Source organism: Salmo salar, chromosome ssa28, assembly GCF_905237065.1.
Source record: "Salmo salar chromosome ssa28, Ssal_v3.1, whole genome shotgun sequence".
Taxonomy (NCBI): Eukaryota; Metazoa; Chordata; class Actinopteri; order Salmoniformes; family Salmonidae; genus Salmo; species Salmo salar.
In genome coordinates, this window is record NC_059469.1 from 30892220 (window position 1) to 30915964 (window position 23745).

A 23745-nucleotide genomic window follows, 5' to 3' on the forward strand; every position below is an offset into this window, starting at 1 on the left:
CCAGGTGTTTTTCCCCAATCACATGTCCTGACTAGAAAATAACTTTGGTTCCTAATTAATTAGTTCACTTATTTTTCTGGACAGGTAACAGGGTCCAGACAAAGTCATCCAACCCTTTTCGATTAGCTAAAATGGAAGTAAAAAAGGATGTGGAGAGGAGGGCCAGGAAATACTTACCCAAGACCATAAATGACAGGAAACTGTTTTAGTGCCTGCAGATGTACATATTTGATATACTGTCAGTGAAAGCTGTCTACTTTCTTTTAACTGAACCTTTATTCATTCAGGCGAGTCAATTAAGAACGAAATCTTATTTACAATGACGACCTGGTAGCCACAACAGTATGGATTGTTTGAAAGTAGTTTTGATATATAAAGATTAAGCTGAGAATGTATATGGTTCATATTCATTAAAAAATACAAATAAAGAATACTTTCTTGTTTGTTTGAGTGACAGGGAGGTTGAGAGAATGCATGAGAGAAATGGTATCCTTCCATGCTTGTTTAGAGGGGTGTGTGTGTGTGTGCCTGTCTTGTATGGGGTGTGTCTCTAGTTTCCCTGGGTATTTGATGGTGTGTACCTGCCAAGCTCTCTCAGTGGACACAGTGGAATGTGCTGGGAAGATCAGAGTGCTCCAACCCAGACCCAACCTAGAGGACGGAGACAGCAAATATTATGCCTCTGTCTTTCTTTCTGTAGTTACTGTGCTTTCCCTCTGCCTCTCTTAGGCTTTTTTGGGTATGTGAAATTTCGACAATTTAGTATGCTTTAAATGCCAGGATGTCATATTCATTTTGGCTTTTCACCTATGAAAATTCGCTGCACACTATCGAGGAAGAGAATTGTCTTTTCAGACCCACCTGCGTCTTTCTTTTCCCCAACGCAGTTAAGCCAAAACCACGGCCCGTTATTCAGAGGGGCGTTCTACAACGCTTTGAGCGCCAAGTCTCCAAGTCCGGAAATGAATATCACTTAGCGCAAAATTTCACTCACTGATTAATAACATTTGCCCTTGTATTTGAAGATTGAAAGATATAATAACATAATGTCATGGACCGAGCTAGCCATTAAGGACCCTTAACGCTCAAAGATAGATTCAGTGGCTGATTAATTATGTTTGACATCATATTTGTTAAATCCTTAATACATACATATTTTGTCTATGCCGGTGGCTAACCACTCCCCTTGAGCATTTTGTATTTTATTGAGACAACTTCAAGGGGAACATCATTTGTGCTTTATTGTGCGTTATTCACTTTGGGTGAGAACTATTTGCATACATTGAGTCAGACAACTTGTGATGTCTAATTTCTGATGGCCTTTTCTTTTACCATGTGAACAGTATGGGTACTCAGAACCACTGTTCTGGCCTTTTGGTCGTCCAGTCGTGAGACACCGTTTTGTACCAGCCTTGGTGGAACGATGGGCAACAGCTGTAAGCTGACAGGGCGTCATAGCACCTGGTCATATGGCAGCTTTTCGGAGTGCTGCTGCACTGTTGGCCGCTGGGCTGATGTGAGACTTCGCAAAGCAATGGACGGCTGACACAAGCCTTGATGGATTGTAATGGACGGCTGACACAAGCCTTGATGGATTGTAATGGACGGCTCACACAAGCCTTGATGGATTGTAATGGACTGCTGACACAAGCCTTGATGGATTGTAATGGACGGCTGACACAAGCCTTGATGGATTGTAATGGACGGCTCACACAAGCCTTGATGGATTGTAATGGACTGCTGACACAAGCCTTGATGGATTGTAATGGACTGCTGACACAAGCCTTGATGGATTGTAATGGACTGCTGACACAAGCCTTGATGGATTGTAATGGACGGCTGACACAAGCCTTGATGGATTGTAATGGACGGCTCACACAAGCCTTGATGGATTGTAATGGACGGCTGACACAAGCCTTGATGGATTGCAATGGACGGCTGACACAAGCCTTGATGAATTGTAATGGACGGCTGACACAAGCCTTGATGAATTGCCTTTATTTGCTTCGCCATTACTACCAGTGCTTCACTAAAGTTGTCATTGATACTCAGCCTGTTGAGGTCCTCCATCAACCAGGTCAGTTGAAGATAATTCAGAGGATATGTCTAAAATAAACAAACATGTTTTTTTGGTGCAATGTAAAACTCTAGTAATTCATCCCATTGTTAGGGGACAGACAACTGAAATTACAGAAAATGTGTCACTGTCAAAATAATGTCAGTGCTGAATGTGAACTGCTTAGAAGTACAAGTCTCTTACCCTCATCATGGTCATTGGGCACATGCTGTTGGTCAGGAGCACATTCTGTTTGTTCCTGCAAGCAGGTGGCCATGTCTGCAAGTGAACATAGAAACTACTAAGATATGACTACTAAGGTACAATGCACAATGAAGGTTGTATATTTGGATGGTTCAACTGCACTCAATATGGATGACAACACCATATACCATTATTTGAAAACAACAGTGGAAAATGATAACCCAAACAGAATACAAGTGCCAGTATAAATACTTTTCCTGTATTCATTCATGAAGTGTAGATGTACTGGACATTGATGTTTAAGCTTCATACCATTTACTGGTGAGCTTGGATCCCCAAGTTGTTGATTGGAGTGAGCTGTAGCTAATAGTTAGAATCATGCTGATAAATGATATGACAAATGATATATCTATTTTTGGGGGGGTTGTAGTATGTCTGTGAAACAGTGTAAGTACTTGTTGAGTACAGGCATGTTACCTGTGTCTGACTCGCCTCTTGGCTGATTCTACTGACTTGTGTCCCTCAGGGGTTGCAGGAACTCCAGGGAAATGTTAGCTATAACAGGTATTCAAAGTACGTACAATGAATACATGTATTTATGTACATTAACAGTACATTCATTTCATGTTGGGTTTTATAATGTTTTGTTGGCACTGTATTACTGTATCCTGATGTTATTTTAAAGAGCTCAGCCCGCATCTCCGATGTTGTGGGAAGGAAGTTTGCTGGAGAAGCATCCAAAGTTCTGTACCACTGCAGCCTCGTGCTTTCACGGTGCTCCTGTATGGCCTACTGGGCAGGTACACAGCTCCACCTCCATATCATCTGTGTAGACAATGCCTGGAGTGGTGTCCTTCACACTAACCTTCTTCTATTCAATCTAGGATATTATATCAAAATGTATATAAGAAGATATCACTAAAATGTGGTAAGATATGTATAAGGCGTGTGATAGTAATATGCTTGTATTTACCTGGCAGATGTCTGACCCGTTAAAGATCGCTCTCCAAAGCAAGGAATCTAGACTTCTGGAAAGCCTCCCAACATCCACGTGCCACGTCTGTCACCGTGGCTTCAGAGTAGGTCTCCAAGCGGGATGTGGGGAGATCAAACAGCTGAGGCATGTTGAAGGCTTTGGTCCTCCGGAGGATTTTGTCTTTCAGGAATCTCATGGCAGCTTCCACATAGTTGTTGGTGTTATTCCCACAGGTCTGAAACTCAGGGCCCCACAGGTCTGAAACTCAGGGCCCCACACTCCCTATGACCATATTGTTTCTCCAGGTAAGCCAGGAATTTGCTGTACCTGCAATTGTTCAATGAACACACATAATACAACTGACATGTATCGTCTCACTGTTAACATTTGTGCGGGTTAAACAATTCTGTTCTGTGAATACCAGTATTGAAGAGTTTACTTTTGTTATGTCATGTGAGGAGGACAATTAAGGTCTTGTTCCTGTTATTCTACATTGAACACTGACCTAACTTGACTCTAAACTGACCTGAGTGCAACTGGGTTGACAAGGGCCCGATGATGGAGCTGTTTCACCTTGTCTATATCCCTAGCATAAAGCATGTCCTTGACAATGCTAAAGAGGGCCTGCCTGACCTTCATCTCAATGCCATGTTCTTTGCTCCATAGCCACCTCCAGGCTGCATGGAGCAGGTGGAAAACACAGAGGGTTGCCTCCGGGAAGGACTAATGCTCCTCTCTCTGCCTTGCAGTGGTCGAATAGCAAAAGACGAGGCCCTGCCTGACCTCTCCCAGCAAATGCATCCTCCTCCAATATCTCCTTCAGGAGCTGAAGGCCCTCAAAAATGTGTGGCCTCATCTTCTACTGGGTCAAGATGATCCCAAGAGGAAGATAATAAAAACACTCTGCAGTTCTCTGTCCATGTTTCTGGATGAATCAATGAAACATTGGTGTTTGAGTTGATGGACCCGCTTCTTAAGGGGGGAGGATATGGACACGAGAGGAGTTCCACTTGAAGATGTTGCTTTTTTACAACAGGTGTTGCTGCATTTTTGATGGTATTCCTCTATCTGCCTCTCTAGTGCTGATATCGTGGAAAGCCCGCTCTGCTCTCCGTACTCTTTCCTAAAGACTTTCTGATACAATCTGTGCCAAATACATGGTGAAAATGACAAATAAACCTTGTCTCTAAATATATTCTACAGAAATAGATTTTTTTTTACATTTTATTTTGGCTCTGTAGTCTCCCAAGATTTGCAATCTTCAAATCAAATGTTATTGGTCACGTACACATGGTTAGCAGATGTTAATGCGACTGTAGCGAAATGCTTATGCTTCTAGTTCCGATAGTGCAGTAATATCTAACAAGTAATCTAATCTTACACTGTATATGATATGAAAATACACTGTTATAGCCAGATCATATATGAGATGTATGTGGGTGAGACCAATGTACCTGAAACGTGTGTATCTTGTATGGCTTTAATCATTTCTCTAGGGAGCAGCATTTCTTACACACTGGATCATTCCCCTGTGAGTCCACAGCAAAAAAACACTTACATTGGATCTACTGTAAATATTGTGTTGGCACCTGTATCCAGCCTAAACAGAAGGGGTATTGTATTTATTATCTGACTGTCTGCATGCCTTACATTTTCTCTATCTCACCGACAAAATATAATTTTACCCACTTTAATCATTACCTTGAAAATAATTGTATGTCCTTTCCTGGGTCTCGTTACGCTGCCCCTCCATGTCACTGCAGTGTCTCCAGCGTCTTTAGAAGCCACTGTTGTAACTCGACAACAGAGTTCACTCTTTGGTGTAGACTCAATTCAAAAGCTAAGTGCTCTCTCTGGGTAGGTCTCTCTACAAGTGAACAAATAGGATATTTGTAGCCAAGGGGATAGCCAACTTTAAATAGGAAAACAAATGTAACTTCACGTGTTGTGTGCTATAGTCAGAGCAACTTAAACAATTTTTATAGAAATGATTAGCTAATAAATATTTGACAAATTATTAATAACAAGCATATGCTTTTACCTGATATTAGACTACTAATGATAATATACTTTAAATACCGAGCTAGTAATGTTAAGTAGCCTAGGTTAACTTAGCTGACCTTCAAATGGGGGAATTCAGCAGAGTTCTCTGAGACATTTTTACAACTCATTGAAACTCTGAAAATAAATACATGGGCAAATGTTACCATGTTATAGTAGCCCTGCATTATGTCAGGGATGTGTGTACATCCACGTCTCTTTTTAACAGGCTGTGAGGCAACAGCTTTTGCGAGCCAACAGCTGACTAGAAGCGCTGATCGCCTGTGAGTGAGACAACGCTAGCCAATGAGAGTGTAGTAGAACGTCCCTATGAATAACGGGCCGTGGTTTTGGCTTAACTGCTTAGGGAAAAAGAAAGATGTGACCCACCTGTGATTGACAACAGCGGAATAGGGAACGTGCTCTACACAAATTAACACGTTGGGGAACAGTATGGATGAGTAGTATGTCGATATTTGTTTCTACCTGCATGCTTTTTTACTAAACAGTATGTTCTAAATAGTATGTAGTACATTCAGAGATGGGTAGTATATATGTTAGATCTTGTCACGTCCTGGCCAGTATAAGGGTTAATTGTTATTATAGTTTGGTCAGGACGTGGCAGAGGGTATTTGTTTTATGTGGTTCGGGGTGGTGTTTTGGGTAAAAGGGCGTTTGATTTATTATTTCCGGGTTTTTGGTTTATGGTCTATGTTTATGTATTTCTATGTGTAGTCTGGTTAATGTATTTCTATGTTAGGTTGATTGGGGTTTGGGACTCAATTGGAGGCAGGTGCTTCCTCGTTGCCTCTGATTGAGAGTCCGATATATGGGTAATTGTTTGGTGTAGGTTTTTGTGGGAGATTGTTTCCTGTCTAGCGTGTATGAGCCTGAGAAGACTGGTCGGTGATCGTGAGTTTGTTTTGGAGTTCATTTTGAGTTTAATAAATGTTCAAGATGAACAAACACAGTCCTGCTGCATTTTGGTCCTCCTTCATCAACGATAACCGTGACAGATCTGAGGAGGCTGGTTTGAGGAGATATAGGAGGACATGCTCATTGTAATGGCTGGAATGGAATAAATGGAACGGTGTTAAACATGTGGTTTCCATATGTTTGATACATTCCATGTAATCCATTCCAGTCATTACAATGAGCCCAGCCTCCTATAGCTCCTCCCACCAGCCGCCAATGTGTTACATTTATTTCAAATATGTATTTCAATTACTTATGAGTATTTGTATTTGTCGTTTGTATTACATTTGGCTGAACTACACTCCAATGTATTTTGTAACAAGATACTTTTGAGAGTTGTAATTTGTATTTTCAAAATACAAAATGGTGTTCGATACCATTTTTTTTTATAGCAGTTCACCATTTTGTGGCCCCCTTCACCATGCATTGGTTTCAGAAGTCTGATGGCACTATGATGTGATAAGACCATCTGCTAAATTAACTAATATCAATGGAAATGTAAAAATGGACAATTGAAAAATATGATTATTATTATTAATTATTATATTATTATTATTCTAATGAGCTCCGCCCCAAAATAAGGTTTTGTCTAGAAGGGATACATCTTTTGTCAAAATATACTTTTTCGTAGCAGGTTTAGGAGAATTAACGTAGCAGGATAGGAGAATTAACGTAGCAGGTTAGGAGAATTAACGTAGCAGGATAGGTGAATTAACGTAGCAGGATAGGTGAATTAACGTAGCAGGATAGGTGAATTAACGTAGCAGGATAGGTGAATTCACGTAGCAGGATAGGTGAATTAACGTAGCAGGATAGGAGAATTAACCTAGCAGGTTAGGAGAATTAACGTAGCAGGATAGGAGAATTAACGTAGCAGGATAGGTGAATTAACGTAGCAGGATAGGAGAATTAACGTAGCAGGATAGGTGAATTAACGTAGCAGGATAGGTGAATTAACGTAGCAGGATAGGAGAATTAACGTAGCAGGTTAGGAGAATTAACCTAGCAGGTTAGGAGAATTAACGTAGCAGGATAGGTGAATTAACGTAGCAGGATAGGTGAATTAACGTAGCAGGATAGGTGAATTAACGTAGCAGGATAGGAGAATTAACGTAGCAGGTTAGGAGAATTAACGTAGCATGATAGGTGAATTAACGTAGCAGGATAGGTGAATTAACGTAGCAGGATAGGTGAATTAACGTAGCAGGATAGGTGAATTAACGTAGCAGCATAGGAGAATTAACCTAGCAGGTTAGGAGAATTAACGTAGCAGGATAGGTGAATTAACGTAGCAGGATAGGTGAATTAACGTAGCAGGATAGGTGAATTAACGTAGCAGGATAGGTGAATTAACGTAGCAGGATAGGAGAATTAACGTAGCAGGTTAGGTGAATTAACGTAGCAGGTTAGGTGAATTAACGTAGCAGGATAGGTGAATTAACGTAGCAGGATAGGTGAATTAACGTAGCAGGTTAGGAGAATTAACATAGCCATTTTAACGCATACATTTACATTTTGGTAATTTAGCAGACACTCTTATCAAGAGTGACTTACAATCAGTGCATTCAACTAAGGTAGATAAACAACAACATATCACAGTTATAGCAAGTAAAACGTTTCTGTAACCGTTACTGAGAATGTTGCTTTTTGGGCTGGTTGCTTGCAAATCTATTTCTGTATTTTAAAATATAAAATACATTTATTTTAACGAAATCAATTTCAAAATACAAGTATTTTGTAGTTTATTTTGGTACATTGATATTTATGGTATTTTGTTATTTTGCACATCTGTGAGTACAATTAGTATGCAATATAAGCAAGCCAGATTTCAATCGCCACTGTACTTTACTGCTCCTGGTTTTGCAGAGGTGTTCTGCTGCCATCAAGTGGTGGTGTTTTGTACAGCAGCTTTGAGTTTTATACTGACCAATTCCCTGTTCTGTCCTGGCTCAACCCCAGCACACCTTCTGTCCATGTACATACCTGGTGCTCTGGCCTCCAGACATTCAGCCACTAGGAAGAATGAGCTGCACAAATGTTCTCTCTCTCGATGAAGATATGTGATGTGATTTATAAAGCTTTTAACATCGGGGGTAGACTGAATAGAGTATAAATAAGCCATGAGAATAGATTAGTGTGTAAGTGTAATGAGCAGATGTCGGAGCTCCCCAGAGCAGCACAAATGCATGGAGAAAGATAGCTGCTAAAATGGCTGACACCAGACTCAGCAGTCTCTGGCCTGTTATTGACCACATCCCTCAGGGAGATATCACTGTCTATGGGTTTTGGTGGTGATGGAGTTGACCATCACCATTTTGTACTTTTCCTACCAGTAGATCTGAAGAGCTGTTAGATTTAACTCACTGAATTAGCCCTAATCTTTTTCTATTGGAGTAAAATGTTCCTGTGTTTACAGGTGAAGTGCTGAAGTTGTGGTCGGCAGATTCTCTGACAATGCAGTGCCACAAAGACTATTATAAGAGATGTGTTTCTCTGACTGTGCAGAGTGGCATAAAGAATTAAAGAGACGTTTGTAGGAGACAAATGCACGAGATTGGTAGGGTGTGGGGTGTTTCAGCAGGTTTCAATTGCTAGGGTTAGCAACCCTAACCCTAGCCTCAACCACAACCCTAACCCTAACCCTAGCCTCAACCCTAACCCTAGCTTCATGTCGAGATCCCGGTTCAACCGCTGGACAGTTCTGTAAACGAGTGTAGGTGAGCTGTAATGCACTATATGACCATGTGGCGGCAGCATTGTTTATATTTTCTTCATGTTACGCTGAACAGTTCAGGTATTCCGTATCTCTTCCATGAAGGCCAGTGTTGGTCAACTCAACTCTCCTCTCCAGATATCATTTTGGGAAAAAGTTAACTTCGATATAATCATAAGCACACACACTCACTGTCATAAAATGGAAATAATTAGTTTTCAATATTTTCTATTAACAAACATATTACATATTGAACAGCAACCAGAGGAAAAGTCACATTCAGAGATGTACAAAAATATGCACAAAAAACTGTATACATTGTCAGGAATCCTACACAAACAAATCATATTCATTAATAATTCTACAGATGAAACTCATAAAGCATATAGTACATGGTTGATGTACCAGGGAGGTAGGTAGCCTAGTGGTTAGAGCATTGGACTAGTAGCTGAAAGGTTGCAAGATCAAATGCCTGAGCTGACAAAGTAAAAATCTGTCATTCTGCCCCTGAACAAGGCAGTTAACCCACTGTTCCTAGGCTGTCATTGAAAATAAGACTTTGATGAAGCAGTGAGATCAGGAGTTGGTAGAAGCACACCGTCGTGAGTTAGGACTAATTATATCAAAGGCAGATTGAATGGAAATTTCTTATAAAATCCAATGAATGAAACATTTTTTTTAGTCATGCTATGTTTCTTGCATAGGCCTGGAATGTAGAAGAGGATGGACATCAAGGTCTCCATGGCATAAGGCCTAATGCGACTAGTGCCCCAAAAAAATGCCCACCAACCAACCAGGCCGTTAAAATATAAAATATATGATCAAAATATATATCTAATATAGAGTATATATATATATCTAATATACTAAACATATATATAGTTGAAGTTGGAAGTTTACATACACTTAGTTTGGAGTCATTAAAACTTGTTTTTCAACCACTCCACAAATTTCTTGTTAACAAACTATAGTTTTGGCAAGTCGGTTAGGACATCTACTTTGTGCATGACACAAGTAATTTTTCCAACAATTGTTTACAGACAGATTATTTCACTTATAATTCACTGTATCACAATTCCAGTGGGTCAGAAGTTTACATACACTAAGTTGACTGCCTTTAAACAGCTTGGAAAATTCCAGAAAATGATGTCATGGCTTTAGAAGATTCTGATAGGCTAATTGACATTTGAGTCAATTGGAGGTGTACCTGTGGATGTATTTCAAGGCCTACCTTCAAACTCAGTGCCTCTTTGCTTGACATCATGGGAAAATCAAAAGAAATCAGCCAAGACCTCAGAAAAACATTTTAGACCTCCACAAGTCTGGTTCATCCTTTGGAGCAATTTCCAAATGACTGAAGGTACCAAATTCATCTGTACAAACAATAGGACGCAAGTATAAACACCATGGGACCACGCAGCCGTCATACCACTCAGGAGGAGACGTGTTCTGTCTCCTAGAGATGAACGTACTTTGGTGCGAAAAGTGAAAATCAATCCCAGAACAACAGCAAAGGACCTTGTGCAGATGCTGGAGGAAACAGGTACAAAAGTATCTATATCCACAGTAAAATGAGTCCTATATCGACATATCCTGAATGGCCGCTCAGCAAGGAAGAAGCTACTGCTCCAAAACTGCCATAAAAAAGTCAGACTATTGTTTGCAACTGCGCATGGGGACAAAGATCATACTTTTCGAAGAAATGTCCTCTGGTCTGATGAAACAAAAATAGAACTGATTGGCCATAATGACCATCGTTATGTTTGGAGGAAAAAGGGGGAACACCATCCCAACCATGAAGCACGGGGATGGCAGCATCATGTTGTGGGGGTGCTTTGCTGCAGGAGGGTCTGGTGCACTTCACAAAATAGATGGCATCATGAGGAATGAAAATGATGGTGATATATTGAAGCAACATCTCAAGACATCAGTCAGGAAGTTAAAGCTTGGTCGCAAATGCGTCTTCCAAATGGACAAATACCCCAAGCATACTTCCAAAATTGTGGTAAAATGGCTTAAGGACAACAAAATCAAGGTATTGGAGTGGCCATCACAAATCCCTGACCTCAATCCTATAGACAATTTGTGGGCAGAACTGAAAAGGCCTGTGCGAGCAAGGAGGCCTACAAACCTGACTCAGTTACACCAGCTCTTTTAGGAGGAATGGGCCAAAATCCACTCAACTTATTGTGGGAAGTCTGTGGAAGGCTACCTGAAACGTTTGACCCAAGTTAACTTCTCTGGGATATGTGGGACGCTAACAGCCAGTGAAATCGCAGGGCGCCAAATTCAAAACAACAGAAATCTCATAATTAAAATTCCTCAAACATACAAGTATTATACACCATTTTGAAGATAAACTTCTCGTTAATACAACCACAGTGTCCGATTTCAAAAAGGCTTTACAGCGAAAGCACACCAAATGATTGTTAGGTCAGTTCCTAGTCACAAAAAAACATACAGATTTAGAGATATAATTAATCACTAACCTTTAATGATCTTCATCGGATGGCACTCATAGGACTTCATGTTACACAGTACATGTATGTTTTGTTCGATAAAGTTCATGTTTATATCCAAAACTCTCAGTTTACAATGGCGCATTATGTTCAGTAATGTTTTGCCTCCAAAACTCTGGCGAATTTGCAGAGAGCCACATCAATTTACAGAAATACTTATCATAAACTTTGATGAAATATACACATTTTATGCACAGAATTAAAGATAAACTTCTCCTTAAACCTGTTGGGGCTAGGAAGCAGTATTTGCACGGCCGGATAAAAAACGTACCCGATTTAAACTGGTTACTACTCTTGCCCAGAAACGAGAATATGCATATAATTAGTAGATTTGGATAGAAAACACTCTAAAGTTTCTAAAACTGTTTTAATGGTGTCTGTGAGTATAACAGAACTCATATGGCAGGCCAAAACCTGAGAAGATTCCATACAGGAAGTGACCTGTCTGACAATTTATTGTCCTTCTTTAGCCTCTCTATCGAAAATACAGCATCTGTGCTGTAACGTGACATTTTCTAAGGCTTCCATTGGCTCTCAGAAGGCACCAGAAAGTGTAATGAGATGTATGCAGTCTCTGGGCTAAGTACAGCAGCAGAGTTTGTTACTGGTCTGCCTGGGGACAGTGACACTGGAGATGCGCGTTCATGTGAATTCTCCATTTTGTTCTTTCAGTCTTTGAATGAATACAACGTCGCCCGGTTGGAATATTATCGCTATTTTACGAGAAAAATGGCATAAAAATTGATTTTAAACAGCGTTTGACATGCTTCGAAGTACAGTAATGGAATATTTTGAATTTTTTGGTCACGAACTGCGCTCGCGCATCACCCTTCGGATTGTGACCTGAACGCACGAACAAAACGGAGCTATTTCAATATAACTATGGATTATTTCGAACCAAAACAACATTTGTTGTTGACGTAGAAGTCCTGGGAGTGCATTCTGACGAAGAACAGCAAAGGTAATCCAATTTTTCTTATAGTAAATCTGAGTTTTGTGAGGGCCAAACTTGGTGGGTGTCAAATTAGCTAGCCGTGATGGCCGGGCTATCGACTCAGAATATTGCAAAATGTGCTTTCGCCAAAAAGCTATTTTAAAATCTGACACTGCGATTGCATAAAGGAGTCTGTATCTATAATTCTTAAAATAATTATGTATTTTGTGAACGTTTTATGCTGAGTAATTAAGTAAATTCACCGGAAGTTTGCGGTGTGTATGCTAGTTGCTAGTTCTGAACATCACATGCTAATGTAAAAAGCTGGTTTTTGATATAAATATGAACTTGATTGAACAAAACATGCATGTATTGTATAACATAATGTCCTAGGAGTGTCATCTGATGAAGATCACAAAGGTTAGTGCTGCATTTAGCTGTGTTGGTTTTTGTGACATATATGCTTGCTTGAAAAATGGCTGTGTGGTTATTTTTGGCTATGTACTCTCCTAACATAATCTAATGTTTTGCTTTCGCTGTAAAGCCTTTTTGAAATCAGACAATGTGGTTAGATTAACGAGAGTCTTGTCTTTCAAATGGTGTAAAATAGTCCTATGTTTGAGAACTTTGAATTATGACATTTTGTGGTTTTAAATTTGGCGCTCTGATGTGTCACTGGCTGTTGAATAGTGCGGGACGATTTTGTCCCACTTACCCTAGAGAGGTTAATGCAACCGCTGTGTCAGATTTCAAAAAAGCTTTACGGCAAAAGCACACCATGCCATAATCTGAGTACAGCGCTCAGACACCAAAACAAGCCATACAGATACCCACCATGTTGTGGAGTCAACAGAAGTTAGAAATAGCGTTAGAAATATTCACTTACCTTTATTGATCTTCATCGGAATGCACTCCCAGGAATCCCAGTTCCACAATAAATGTTCGTTTTGTTTGATAAAGTTCATCTTTATGTCCAAATACCTCCAAATTCACAAAGTGCGCGCGTTTAGTCCAGACGAAAAGTCAAAATAGTTCCATTACAGTTCGTAGAAACAGTTCAAAAGATGTATAGAATCAATCTTTAGGATGTTTTTATCATAAATCTTCAATAATATTCCAACCGGACAATTCCTTTGTCTTCAGAATGGAAAGGAAACATGGCTTGCGCTCACGGCCGCGTGCGAGACTGAGCTCTTGGCCTACTGCCAGACACCTGATACAAACAGCTCTCATTCTCTCCCCATTCACAGTAGAAGCCTGAAACAATGTTCTAAAGACTGTTGACGTCTAGTGGAAGCCTTAGGAAGTGCAATATGACCCCACAGACACTGTATATTGGATAGTCAATCACTTGAAAAACTACAAACCTCAGATTTCCCACTTCCTGGTTGGATTTCTTCTCAGGTTTTTGTCTGCCATACGAGTTCTGTTATACTCACAGACATCATTCAAACAGTTTTAGAAACTTCAGAGTGTTTTCTATCCAAACCTACTAATTATATGCATATTCTAGCTTTTGGGCCTGAGTAGCTGGCAGTTTACTCTGGGCACCTTTTCATCCAAGCTACTCAATACTGCCCCCCAGTCCCGAAGAAGTTAAACATTTTAAAGGCAATGCTACCAAATACCAATTGAGTGTATGTTAATTTCTTACCCACTGGGAATGTGGTGAAAGAAATAAAAGCTGAAATAAATCATTCTCTCTACTATTATTCTGACATTTCACATTCTTAAAATAAAGTGGTGATCCTAACTGACCAAAGACAGGGAATTTTTACTAGGATTAAATGTCAGGAATTGTGAAAAACTGAGTTTAAATGTATTTGGCTAAGGTGTATGTAAACTTCCGACTTCAACTGTATACAGTACTAGTCAAAAGTTTGGACACACCTACTCATTCAAGGGTTTTTCTTTATTTTTACTATTTTCTATATTGTAGAATAAGAAATCAAAACTATGAAATAACACATATGGAATCATGTAGTAACCAAAAAAGGGTTAAACAAATCAAAATATATTTTAGATTCTTCAAAGTAGCCACCCTTTGCCTTGATGACAGCTTTGCACACTATTTGCAATCTCTCAGCTTCATGAGGAATGCTTTTCCAACAGTCTTGAAGGAGCTCCCACATATGCTGAGCACTTGTTGGCTGCTTTTCCTTCACTCTGCCGTCCAATTCATCCCAAACCATCTCAATTTGGTTGAGGTCGGGTGATTGTGGAGGCCAGGTCATCTGATGCAGCACTCCATCACTCTCCTTCTTGGTCAAATAGCCCTTACACAGTCTGGAGGTGCATTTTGGGTCATTGTCCTGTTGAAAAACAAATGACCGCAAACCAGATGGGATGGTGTATCGCTGCAGAATGCTGTGGTAGCCATGCTGGTTAAGTGTGCCTTGAATTCTAAATAAATCATAGACAGTGTCACCAGCAACGCACCCCCACACCATCACACCTCCTCCTCCATACTTCATGGTGGGAACCACTCTTGAATGAGTAGGTGTGTCCAAATTTTGACTGGTACTGTACATACTATATACATTTCACAGACACAGTATATTTGACAATAGTTATCTTTTGTTTGTTTTTAGTCCCATCCTTCAGCTCCCCTCAACTCCTCCCATCTATCTCTGAAGACCATCCAGTTTTGATTTCTATTTGCCATATATTTATTTTTCAAATTCTCCAGTGTTAAATCAACACTGACAGAGTTAAATTTAACACTGGTCCGTGGTCTATATGGGTTCACACTTTTCAGTGTCATTAACAGACAAAATCATGTCTTTTATGAATTTGGATGAGTTTTGGATGAAACCAGATCAAAGTATAATGACCAAAGTTTGAATAATGACTGTTGCTTCTACATTGATAAAGTTTATTCATGAAGTTACTGGTCCCCTCCCCCATGTCAAACACTTGGATTCAGGAGGCGGGATTATTAAGGCATAGGGTGACATCACCCTAACTCTCATTTTATTACACCAATGGTAACATGATATTCTCTTACCTAATTTAAAATAAGTACTGCCTTGTAACCAACATCCTAGAAGGAATGTTTGCATAGGGGTGTGGTTTATATACTGTAGCTAGATAGCTACTCTAATGGTGTCAAAATTTGACCGCTGGGTGTCAGCAAATATAATTAAAAGTTTACACTATTAATCTATGGCAAAGATACTTTCACATGTGTGGTGTTAGCTAGTTACTGGTTAGCTTAGTCTCCAGCCAGCATGGAACAAAAGAGGGGGAAGTGTCATTCAAAATTAACTATGTTTATTTATCTATCTAGGTAAGTCAGTTAAGAACAAATTCTTATTTACAATGACAGCCTAACCCGGGAAAACCCAGATGACACTGGGCCAATTGGGCCCTGTCCTATCACAGCTGGATGTGATACAGCCTGGATTTGAACCAGTAACTGTAGTGACACCTTTTGCACTGAAATGTAGTGCCTTAGACTGCTGCGCCACTTGGGAACTCTGACATTGTCACCTTTCAGTTACTGGCCAAACAGTCTTAACCGCTAGGCAGTTTCTGTCTGTAATAAAGCTGTTTTGTGGGGAAAAACTCATTCTGATTGGCTGGGACTAGCTCTCCAGTGGGTGAGCCTGGCTGCCCTCCAAGGCCCACCCACAGCTGCACCCCTGCCCAGTCATTTCAAAGCCATAGATTAGTGCCTAATGAATGTATTTAAATTGACTAATTTCCTTCTATGAACTGCAAATCAGTAAAATCTTTGAAATTGTTCCATGTTGAGTTAACATTTTTGTTCAGTATATTTATTATGCTTGATATTTTGGTCACTTAAAAGGCTATTTTACATGGGAATCTGAACGACGGTTTGGGACCTTTAAATGAAAACTCTGCTTAGTTTATAGCCTTATTTGAATATTTCCCAGAATGCCTTGCATTTCGATTGAATTTGTAGAGTTAATACCCAAACATTGTTAGTGACAGAGACATGCTTGTTGCAGAACATTCCTACTACATAATGAAAAGGCCTATAGTTTAGCCACAGAGGATCAATAGCTTATTTTTTATTATTGCCAAGCAGTGGTTTGTGTGTAGCCCAATAACAAGACATACCATACGGCGACATGTGGCAAATCTGTCAGTGAACAGCACGCAGACCAAACAAGCCTTTCTCAATATTTCAAATACAATCGCGGGAAAACACAGATTGGAAAGCAAATGGTTCCTGCTGAAAAGAGAAGCCTCTAATCTGTCTTCTGTAGGCTACTAAAATACTTGATTATTTTACAAAGTAAAACATGAGAGAGAGAGGCTTTTGCGTCATTGGCCATCACCAGGGAGTGAGCTGTGTGTCATTGGCCATCACCGGGAGTGAGCTGCGCGTCATTGGCCATCACCAGGGAGTGAGCTGCGCGTCATTGGCCATCACCAGGGAGTGAGCTGCATGTCATTGGCCATCACCAGGGAGTGAGCTGCGCGTCATTGGCCATCACCAGGGAGTGAGCTGTGTGTCATTGGGTTAGTTAGTGAAACTGGAAAGCTTTTTTAGCATTATAATTTCCTCCTCATATTGTGCAATGTATCTCCACACACCTACAGTTGAAGTCAGAAGTTTACATACACCTCAGCCATATATATTTAAACTCAGTTTTACACAATTCCTGACATTTAATCCTAGTAAAAATTCCCTGTTTTAGGTCAGTTAGGATCACCACTTTACTATAAGAATGTGAAATGTCAGAATAATAGTAGAGAGAATGATTTATTTCAGCTTTTATTTTTTTCATCACATTCCCAGTGGGTCAGAAGTTTACATACACTCAATTAGTATTTGGTAGCATTGCCTTTAATTAGGGATAGGCGTCCCACTAGCAGGACACAAGCCGACAACATTTGGTGAAATTGGAGGGAGCGCAATTCAAATAAATAATCGTAATATTACACATTCATGAACATACAAGTGTGATATATCCTTTAAAAGCTTACATTCTTGTTAATCTAACTGAGTTGTCCGATTTCAAAAGGGCTTTACAGCGAAAGCATACCATGCGATTGTCTGAGGACGGCGCCCCACATCAACATATTTTTCAACCAGCACAGGCTTCATAAAATCACAAATAGTGATAAAATAAATCACTTACTTTTGAAGATCTTCCTCTGTTTGCAATACCAAGAGTCCTAGCTACAACATGAATGGTCGTTTTGTTATATAAAATCCTTCTTTATATCCCAAAAAGTCTGTTTAGTTGGCGCCATCGATTTCAGTAATCACAAAGGAGTCCAAAAAGCTACAGCTAAACTTCATCCAAACAAGTCAAACAACATTTCTATTTAATCCTCAGGTACTCTAAACTGTAAATGAACTATACTATTTCATATGGAAAGTAGTATGTTCAATAGGAAAGGAAAATTTGTAAGTGCGCGCCCTCTCCCTCTATTGTTCAGGTGCGCTTCTCACAAAAACTCCAAATACTTGTTTGTTTTTCAAAAAACAAGCCTGAAACCTTGAATAAAGACTGTTGACATCTAGTGGAAGCCATAGGAATTGCAATCTGGGAGACGGATTTACATAGAAACAATAGGCTCTAGTTATAAGAGCCTGGGAGCTGAAAAAAAAAATCAGGTTGGATTTTCTTCGGATTTTCGCCTGCCATATCAATTCTATTTTAGCACTCATTATTTTAGCACTCTTAGAAACTTCAAAGTGTTTCCTATCCAATGCTACCAATTATAAGCATATCCTGGCATCTGGGCCTGAGTAACAGGCAGTTTACTTTGGGCACGTCAGTCAGACGGAAATTCAGGAAACTAGACCCTATCCCTAAGAAATTTTAAATTGTTTAACTTGGGTAAAAAAACGTAAATGTTTTTGTATCTCTCACTACCTCTGTTGTTAAGCAATCTGAATGTCTTGTCCTAAATGTGGGACTTGGTAATAATACCCAACTTACTGTAGTGTAAATGTATCGCCCTCCCTCTGCCTCAACATGTGCTCTTAGCCGATTGTCTGACTTGCATCAAACTATACTAAATCTGAATTATTAATTTTGGGAGATCTTAATTTGGATTGGTTGATGCCAGCTTATTTTAGGCAGAAAATTTGTGGTGCTTTTAATAACCACTTTGCCTCAGCAGGCCACCTATTTGATAGAAAAGCTTCTGAAAACTCTGATTCCAGTAGAGGGAGTCCTTGACTCACCTCGAGCCAGGTTGCAGAGAACAATACATTCCCAAATACATTTTCATTTGAACCATTTGAAGTCTATGATGTACTAAGTGCCTTATTGTAAATCGATGTAAAACAATTCACTGGGGCTGACTCACTTGATCCCCTTTTTGCTGCAGCTTTTCTCTCCCACTTATTTTTTATTTGACAATTGTTTCTGGGGTTATCCCTAAGATCTGGAAAACGGCACAAGTCCTCCCCCGACTCAAAGGAGGCAATCCTTCTGACTTGGATAACTACTGTCCAATTTCCAAGCTATTTTGCCTTGCCAAAGTTTTAGAGTTCCTGGCCAATTCTCAGCTTAGAACTTTTTTTTAACTTCTCATTCTATTCTTAATGAGCACCAATCTGGTGTTGGACCTGGACATGTTTCAGCAGCTACACTGGTCTTTGATGATGTGCTATGTTGTTTAGACCATAAAAGTGACTGTGCTACCTTATTGTTTGACCTGTCGAAGGACTTTGATAAAGTTGACCATTTCTTACTTGCTCAAAAGGTCGTCTGAAATACGCCTAGATCAGGCATCTTTGCAATTGGTTCAAGAACTATAGAACAGACAGGACACAATGTGTGCTTTCTGACGGTATCAAATGTAGTTTCCTCAATATTATGAAAGGTGTGCCGCAGGGGTCAATTTTGGGCCCTGTTCTCTTCACTATTTATATAAATAACATTGGTCCATCTGTTAACACCTGTTAACAACGCAGATGATACAGTTATTTACTACTGTGCCCCCTCAGAACAGCAGGCCATTTATGACCTTCAACATGGTTTTGACTCAATTCCCAAATCGCTTACTGAACTTAAACTAGTGCTAAATGCTAACAAAACCAAATTCATGTTGTTCTCTAGGTCTCACAATATTGCCCCTGAGGACCTGTGTATTTGCACATTAAAGGGAGCCCAAATTGAGCAAGTTCCCCATTATAAGTACTTTGATATTTGGATTGAAGATAAGCTCTCTTTTAAAAGACACATTGGAAAAACTGACAAAAAAGAAGAGAATTAATAAAAAAAATGTTTTATAGAAATAAATCCTGCATCACTTTGGAAAGTAGATGGCAGATTGTTCAAGCAATCTTGATTATGGTGATATATATGCATGCTGCAGCTTCTGTTTTAAAACCTCTGTTTTTAAACCCAGTCAATCACTCAGCACTGTGTTTTTATCACTGCATTTTGTGTAGTTCTGTTGGTTGGGAATCTCTGACTACCAGAAGGGCCCAGCATTGGCTACTCTTTATATATAAAGCTGTTCATCAAAGACTACCTCAGCTCACGTATAAATTGGAGATGCAGCAATTTTTAGACCTGCTCCCTGGACTGGATGGTTCTGGAGGTCCGCGGGTCTCCACTGAGCTGAGGAACATGCTTTTAGTTTTTATGCCCCCAGCTTGTGGAATAGCGTTCAAGGCCACCTTGAAGCTGGTCTCCGTTGGACAGTTTAGATACATTTACAGGGATAATATGTGATAGTTGTGTTTGTTTTGATGAATCTAATTTATTGCATTGTGTTGATGTTACTATTTTGCTTTATGTTGCATTGAATTCAAATCAAATCAAATTAATCTTTACTTGTCACATGCACCGAATACAACATGTGTAGACCTTACTGTGAAACGCTTACTTACAAGCCTTTAACCAACAGTGCAGTTCAAGAAAGAGTTAAGAAAATATTTACTAAATAAACTAAAGTAAAAATTATAAAAAGTAACACAATACAATAACGAGGCTATATACAGGGGGTACCGAGTCAATGTGCGGGGGTACAGCTGAGTCAAGGTCATTTGTACATGTAGGTAGGGGTAAAGTGACTATACATACTGTAGATAATAAACAGCAAGTAGCAGCAGTGCAAAAAAAATAATGGAGGAGGGTGTCAATGTAAATTGTGTGTTCAAGGTCATAGGGCTCCCTTGAGAATGAGACCCTGGTCTCAAAGGTGACCCCCGTGTCTAAATGAAAGTTTATGTATATACAGTGCCTTCGGAAAGTATTCAGACCCCTTGGCTTTTTCAACGTTACAGCCTTATTCTACAATTGATTAAATTTAAACAATTCTTCAGCAATCTACACACAACATCCCATATAGACAAAGTGAAAACAGATTTTTTTTTATTTTAGCAAATTTATAAAAAACCAAAATAACATATTTACATAAGTATTCAGACCATTTGCTATGAGACTCGAAATTGAGCTCAGGGATATCCTGTTTCCATTGATCGTCCTTGAGATGTTTCTACAACTTGATTGGAGTCCACCTGTGGTAAATTCAGTTAATTGGACATGATTTGGAAAGGCACACACTCACCTGTCTATTTAAGGTCCCACAGTTGACAGTGCATGTCAGAGCAAAAACCAAGCCATGAGGCACAGTTGAAGTCGGAAGTTTACAAACACTTAGTTTGGAGTCATTAAAACTTGTTTTTCAACCACTCCATAAATGTCTTGTTAACAAACTATAGTTTTGGCAAGTCAGTTAGGACATCTACTTTGTGCATGACATAAGTAATTTTTCCAACAATTGTTTACAGACAGATTATTTCACTTACAATTAACTGTATCACAATTCCAGTGGGTCAGAAGTTTACATACACTAAGTTACCTGTGCCTTTAAACAGCTTGGACAATTCCAGAAAATGATGTCATGGCTTTAGACGCTTCTGATAGGTTAATTGACATCATTTGAGTCAATTGGAGGTGTACCTGTGGATGTATTTCAAGGCCTACCTTCAAACTCAGTACATCTGCTTGACATCATGGGAAAATCAAAAGAAATCAGCCATGACCTCAGAAAACAAATTGTAGAGTAATTTCCAAATGCCTGAACGTACCACGTTCATCTGTACAAACAACAGTATGCAAGTATAAACACCATGGGACCACGCAGCCACCATACCGCTCAGGAAGGAGACGCGTTCTGTCTTTTAGAGATGAACATACTTTGAAGCGAAAGTGCACATCAATCCCCTGCTGGAGGAAACAGGTACAAAAATATCTATATCCACAGTAAAACGAGTCCTATATCGACATAACCTGAAAATCCGCTCAGCAAGGAAGAAGCCACTGCTCCAAAACCGCCCAAAAAAAGCCAGACTACAATTTGCAACTGCACTTGGGGACAAAGATCATACTTTTTGGAGAAATGTCCTCTGGTCTGATGAAACAAAAATAGAACTGTTGCCATAATAACCATCGTTATGTTTGGAGGAAAAATGGGGAGAACACCATCCCAACCGTGAAGCACGGGGGTGGCAGCATCATGTTGTGGGGGTGCTTTGCTGCAGGAGGGACTGGTGCACTTCACAAAATAGATGCCATCATGAGGAATGAAAATTATGTAAATTTATTGAAGCAACATCTCAAGACATCAGTCAGGAAGTTAAAGCTTGGTCGCAAATGGGTCTTCCAAATGGACAATGACCCCAAGCATACTTCCAAAGTTGTGTCAAAATGGCTTAAGGACAACAATGTCAAGGTATTGGAGAGGCCATCACAAAGCCCTGACCTCAATCCCATAGGAAATTTGTGGGCAGAACTGAAAAAGCGTGTGGGAGCAAGGAGGCCTACAAACCTGACTCAGTTACACCAGCTCTGTCAAGAGGAATGGGTCGAAATTCACCCAACTCGTTGTGGGCAGCTTGTGGAAGTCTACCCAAAACGTTTGACCCAAGTTAACAATTTAAAGGCAATGCTACCAAATACTAATTGAGTATGTGTACACTTCTGACCCACTGGGAATGTGATGAAAGGAATAAAAGCTGAAATAAATTATTCTCTACTATTATTCTGACATTTCACATTCTTAAAATAAAGTGGTGATCCTAACTGACCTAAGACAGGGAATGTTTACTGAGATTAAATGTCAGTAATTGAGAAAAACCGAGTTTAAATGTATTTGGCTAAGGTGTATGTCAACTTCTGACTTCATCTGTGGAAGGAATAGTCTGCAGAGCTCTAAGACACAGATCTGGGGAAGGGTACCAAAACATTTCTGCAGCATTGAAGGTCCCTAAGAACACAGTGGCATCCATCATTCTTAAATGAAAGAAATTTGGAACCACCAAGACTCTTCTTAGAGCTGGCCGCCTGGCCAAACTGATCAATCAGGGGGAAGGGCCTTGGTCAGGGAGGTGACCAAGAACCCGATGGTCACTCTGACAGAGCTCTAGAGTTCCTCTGTGGAGATGGGAGAACCTTCCAGAAGGACAACCATCTCTGCATTACTCCACCAATCAGGCCTTTATGGTAGAGAGGCGAGACAGAAGCTACTCTTCAGTAAAAGGCACATGACAGCCCACTTGGAGTTTGCGAAAAGGCACCTAAACAAGATTCTCTGGTCTGATGAAACCAAGATTGAACTCTTTGGCCTGCATGCCAAGCGTCACGTATGGAGGAAACCTGGCACCATCCCTACGGTGAAGCATGGTGGTGGCAGCATCATGCTGTGGGGATGTTTTTCAGCAGGGAGACTAGTCAGGATCGAGGCAAAGATGAATGGAGCAAAATATAGAGAGATCCTTGATGAAAACCTGCTCCAGAGTGCTCAGGACCTCAGACTGGTGCGAAGGTTCACCTTCCAACAGGACAACGACCTTAAACACACAGCCAAGACAACACAGGATTGGTTTTGGGACAAGTCTTTGAATATCCTTGAGTGGCCCAGCCAGAGCCTGGACTTCAACCCAATCGAACATCTCTGGAGAGACCTGAAAAAAGCTGTGCAGCAACACTCCCCATCCAACCTGACAGAGCTTGAGAGGATCTGCAGAGAAGAATGGGAGAAACTCCCCAAATACAGGTGTGCCAAGCTTGTATCTATGCAGCTTCATACCCAAGGAGACTTGATGCTGTAATCGATGCCAAAGGTGCTTCAACAAAGTACTGAGAAAAGGGTCTGAATACTTAAGTAAATGTTATATTTCATTCTTTTTTTTTTATACATTTGCAAAAATGTCTAAACCTGTTTTTGCTTTGTCATTATAGGGTATTGTGTGTAGATTGATGAGTAAAAAAAAACTATTTAATACATTTTAGAATAAGGCTGTAACCTAACAAAATGTGGAAAAAGTCAAGGGTTCTGAACACTTTCCGAAGGCACTGTATACAATGTTCTGTTGAATTGATA